Source organism: Athene cunicularia, assembly GCF_003259725.1.
Source record: "Athene cunicularia isolate RWA chromosome 18 unlocalized genomic scaffold, athCun1 chr18_part1, whole genome shotgun sequence".
NCBI lineage: Eukaryota > Metazoa > Chordata > Aves > Strigiformes > Strigidae > Athene > Athene cunicularia.
In genome coordinates, this window is record NW_020799123.1 from 7,415,302 (window position 1) to 7,421,194 (window position 5,893).

Genomic DNA, 5,893 nt, shown 5'->3' on the forward strand with positions numbered 1-5,893 from the left:
TAGTTTTTAATGCAAGCATTTCTGCTGGCCATCTGTGTTGGGGGAACATGGACAGCATTTGGGGGAAATGTTTGTCAATGGAGTTCCATTTCTGTAAATTTTTCTGTAGCACATAGAACACAGATATATATATATATAAATGTTTAATGAATGAGGCCCCCAGTATGGCAAAACTTTGGCATGAATGTGTGAAATGTCACTATTATTTGTATTGCTGTCAAATTCTAAATTATGCTTGAAAGAAGGCAGAAAGCTGAAATCAGCTTGGTGCTGCATTACTGTATCATTAAGGGAGAAATTCAGGACAGAGGGAAAAGATTGATCTCCTTGTGGTTCTCAAATTCTGTTTTCTGATGTTATGCTTATGACTTTCTATGTTGTCTTAATGTACCTTTTTATCACATATTTGAATATTAATATGGTGTTTCTTCATCATGTTGACATATTCCCACCTCTTTACCATGTGTAGTTTATAATAACTTACTTAAGAGTTAAATCGGGCAGTTATCCAAGAGTCTTTTAGGCTGTAAGTCTGAGGTGCTAGTGCTAAGAGGAGTTAGCTTTCCTTATCAAATGGTCAACTGCTTAAAAACCCAAAAGGTTTAAGGAGGATCTTGTGTAGATGTATACATAGATGGTAACCCCTTGCTCTTTTACTCTAGGTCTTTCCATCCATTTGATGCTGATGAATTTACTAGTGCTGTTGGTAGAAACTTATGCTTGTGCCTTTGCATTATTTATGGTTTTTCAGAGGAAAAGAACCAACAACTTTTTTTATAGTTTTCCAGTGCTATTTTTTTGTCTCTTCACAGACACTCATTGCACAACCAAGTGCCACAAATTTCCTGTGATTTTTTTTTTTTTTTTTGACAGTCAGTTAATCTTTTCATTCAGTTCCTGGCTCCTCCCTCTCCTCTCCTTTTCCTCCTCTTTCCACTATCTCAGTTTAGCATGCCAGATTTTAGTGTAGAGGATTTTGTTCAACTTAAACTGTGTGACTGCAGCCAGAGGACCCTTAGCTGAGCAGGGTGTTTAAACAAACCTTAAATTTGACTCAAAACTTGCATATGGAGCTCAATTTCTCAGGTGATATTTAAATTTTTTATTTTCCCTGGAGAAACACCACTAAGGTGGAACAAATGTAGCAGGAGTAAACATTGAACCATCTAAAACGTGGAGAGTTCTGAATCCTGGCAATTGGGAGAAGTCTGGAGATGAGGCACCGTCAGCAGTCCGTTCTGTGTGCCCTTGTAAGACATAACCCTGACGCAGGTGAGTCAGGCCGCAACAGTCCTAGTTACAGTGGCTCATAATTAAGTCCTCCTTCATGATTTGTGTTTTGATTGCCTTCTTTTTTCTTCAGCTAATCCTACCATCATTGCAGCATGAGTGTGGTCTGCTTTGCCCTTCGGACACTAGTTTGCACGGATTCATTTCTGAGTAGTCTCAACTAAAGCACAGGTGTGCGGTAGGACAGTGAGGGAAGCAAAGCATGAGGTATTTCTGGCAGAGTGTTTTATTTGCAGAGCCCTAGAGGTAGGTTTACAAAATCACCTGATACAGTGCTGAGGAGGCACATCCAGAAAGGTAGTCGAGGAATCAGGAAGGACATGCTGATTGTGACTCAGCATTGCTTTCCCTTGATCAAACAAAAACATTACACTTGGGTGTTTGCCCTGAATGCAAATACCTGAATGTCTTGGGAAATGAGATCTCTTTGCTAGGTGTTGGCTGTCTCTTTGTGCTGGGACTAGCCACCCCAGCTGGAGTTCACAGCCTTAACTTTCTTCTGGGAAAACTATAATAATTGCAGCTGTAACTTTGTTCCACTTGGATTTCCTTTTGACTCTAGATCTTTCTTCCCTTACAGGGTGGGAGCATCTGCTTAAATTCATAAACTCTGATTATATTCTTTTTCTTTCTCTTTTTCTAATATTTCTTCTGAGGATTTTTTTTTTCTCTATTTAAATACTAAGGGTTATTTCCCATCCTTAGAAGATTTATTATCCTGGTTTTGATTTTCTATTCTGAGTATGTGTTTGACACATCTTTAGTTATTAGAATAGAAGCCTGACACTGTAGGAAACAGAAAATGTTTGCCTGCATTATGTTTCACATTATAAATGGTTCTTGTTCTTTACCGTGCAAACAGGCTCCTTGAATAATTTTACGGTATGCTGTTGAGAACTGCGGTAAGCCATTTGCTAGTAAATCAGCATTTCTTACAGCAAACTCTCTATGCTCTGTCAGGCACTATATCTAGGGAATAAAATCTAATAAAAAAAAATCAAAACACGGAGCAGTTATGGCTGATCTCCCTGAAAAATTTATACTGTTCTGGGTATAGGAACCAAAACCCAAAAATCTGGGATTTTTTTTAGGTAGTGTCTAGGTCTAAAGCTTGAGATATACAGCAAAACATCTGTCTTTTTGCTGCTTTTTTGGTATTTGCAATGAAATATACTGATCAGTTACAGTTTTCCTTTCATTTCTTGACTTTTGGGGAAGGTTCAGCTCCTGAAAGCAGTGGCTAAGGAAAGTTTCAGCTGTATTTTCAGATCATGATGGAATTTCACTTTAAAAAATAAAAGAAAAAATTAACCCCCTTCTACTTAATATTAAAGATAATGAGGAATACCGTCAATGTTGGAGGGGTTTTATTTGCTTGCTGGTCTTGGCCTTTTGGGTGCTATCATCCTGTTTTCCGGCTTGTCTTCACCAATTAATTGATGTAGCAGCTCTTTATATATATATATATATATATATATATTTTAATGACAGCTGAAGTACGTTGATTCCAGCAGCTGTTAATATGAACAGACTTGCCAGCTGTTGTATTTTTATGGCAATATTGTGATTTTGTGGGCAAGCCTTTATTGCATTGCTTAGAGCTGCTTATAATTTTGGAAGGAGCAAGGTATGAAACCCCCAGAAAATCAAAATGGGGAGAGTAAAGGCAGGTCTGTCAAAAGCAGGAAGGATTCTGAAGTACTATTCCAAGGTGGTTTTTTTTTCTTTTTTTTTTTTTTTCTTTGTTTTATAACAAATGTCTTGAAAGGTCCTATGGATTGAAACACTATCTTGGAAGCAAAGTACTTAAAATTATGTCGGCTTTCTGTTTCATGGGTGTTTGTTTTATAATATCTCCAAGCTTCCAGGCAGATCTTTGAGATGTTTGCTTGCTGGTTCAATTTCAAGGCTGGAATAGAATGGTGGAAGGACAGAAATGCGTGGTATCTATAGGTACAATTATGCTGAAGGTCTTTGCTTTCTGCCTTCAGCCTGAAGACCCTATTTGGTTGGTTTTGGTGTTGGTTTGTTGGTTTTTGTTTTTGTTTTTTTTTTTTAATAGAAATAGTTTTTTCTTTTGGTTAAAGGAAAAACTCAGCTTATAAAATTTGGCTATTACACTTTTTTGAATACTATTTGAAACAGAAGGTTTTATAGTACTGTAAATTTGAATATCCTCATGCTTTTTATCATCAAATGAGTTTGGTTAGTTTGGCACCTGGTTTGATAACATATTCTTAACCGTGACAGCAGCAGATCAAATCTGAGCATTTTGCCCCAGTATTAAGTTCTTAATGTCTGCTATCATCATGGCATGGTAACCTGGTCCTGCCTGTGCTGCTGACTGTTCATCAAGGACTGCTGACAGGTTTCTCTTCCCTGCCAGGTAGCTCATGCCTGTATTGAGCCTTATCACAAGCAAAGAATCTCACTCATAATCTGAATGTCACAGGCAGAGATGGCATTGAGGCTACAAATTCAGCTTGTACTAAGTACTGAGCTCCACGTGCAGCCAGACTTGTGGTGAGCAATGAGGACAGAAAACACACAAGTTGGAGGGATTACTGTGTGCAAGTGCTGCATAGACTCTGAACACTGGAAGACTGTCTGCGCCAGCTGTTTTCATACTGAAACTTTATCTTTTTGCTTAAAGGCTTTGTGATAAGGTGTGGCTTTCTTTGGATGCTCAGTGTCTCTTGACACAGAGATGAATTCCTGATCTGGAAAACTGGAGCTAAATGTCTAGATTTGAGCGCGACTGAAATGTGAGGAATGTGCAAGACACTTAATGCTAAGCTTTAATATGGTCTATTTCTACTACAATCTGTTATTACAAAAACCTAAACAAATCACGGTAAGATGGAGATCATTAGCTCACAAAATTGAGTTGGAAATGTTTACAAATATATTTGCGGTGTCCCAGTCTGATTGCTCCATTCCTCTATTTGCAGGGCTTCTACATTGCAGCCTCACCTAATCCAAAGCACAGCATGACTCCTCCTTAGGACTAGTCCCTTCCATCATCTCTCTCCTTCCTCTTAAGTTCTTCAAAAAGCTTCAATCAGCTTTCAGTAAAACAGAAAATAGGTTTTATTACTTATTAAAAGTTTTATAATGGAGGCCTGGCTTATCTTCCCTACCTTCTGTCACTGAGAAACTTGGATCAATAACTGCAAGATATTTGTCCAAAAATATAGATTGAAGCATTGTGGACTTTGTGCTCTCAGTAACTTTACAACCTTAATGTTCCTAGGAGAAGTTTCAAAAAAACCCCCAAACCATCCAAACAATCCCAACACCACAAGTTTAAAAGCTACAGATCACTATGGACACTCAAAAATACTGAATGTGTGTGACTTGTATTGTTTTTCATTTTTTATTAGCTAGGTAAATCTAAGGTGATGATTTTGCTTTATTTCAACTGCAGATTTTGACAATATTAATCTACAGTGTAACAGTCACCGTGTGACACTTCTGTGGTTGTGTTGTGCATTTTTCAGATCACTGCACAGTGTTAAGCTGGTATATGGAAGTCATTTGAAACGCTCAAAATGAAATAACTCAAGGATCAGGTACTATATAAGTGCTAATAGGATCCTGGGCCAGAGTCGTCAGCCCAGAACCCTGCTACAGGTGCAGCTCCACTGTGTCACAGCCCATCCAGGCCCACCTCTGCTCTTTCACTTGTGCTTTCTCTGCACTTTTCATGGAGCGATTCAATTGTTGACAACTTTGGGTTCCTTACAGGTCTCCATCTACATCCGTGTACCTTCTTTGAGAGTCCCCTGAATGCCAGTTGGTGCATGTTTCCACTTTCCTGATGACTTTCCTTTTTATGTCACAGATGAAGTCACACAAATTGCGATCTTTCTAAACTGCAACACGGATTGAAGAGTTTCCTGTCTGATGCTACCTGCACTGTTCTCGTCCGCCAAAGATGAAATAATGTGTCATGTTAAAGCTAGTTGGCCTGCAAAATCTAAAACTTCTTCCAGGGGTTCAGGTCCCTTGCACTTCCTATAGTGCCTGTTTTTCCCCTGGGGATAAACTCTTCATTGGTCAGGCATTGATACTGTCTAGCTTCATCTTAGTTTCTGTGAACTTCAAGTTACAGATTTTAAAGTGTGTGTTAGGAACGGAATAGCACGTGGTTTGCCCCCTCTCCAGGCAAATAAATAAATAAATAAATAAATAAATTATACCCTTAATGTGCAAGAAGGTCAAACATGAGCTGTGTGAACTTGTTAAACACATTTATTGATTTCTTGACAGTAACCAAACACAGTGAATGACCATTATAAACAAGAAAAAAGGCATTCGCTTTTACTTGGTCAGCTCCTGCTTTATCTGTAAAGAAAAGATATCCCTTTCCACCACCAATTTACAGGATTAAATTTGTTTGTCCCAATAATGGATTCAGCAGGGAAAATGGCAATTTTAAACTGAGATATGTTTCAACTGCTTTCTGCTTCTGAGCCCAGCTCCTATTAATGATGGACCATAAAGTGGAGTTAAAGTTATACTAGCTTTAAGTGCGTTCCCAATTGCAATTAACTGACTTAAGTTGGCTGCAAAAAAATAAATGAAGTTAAAAATGGAAAAG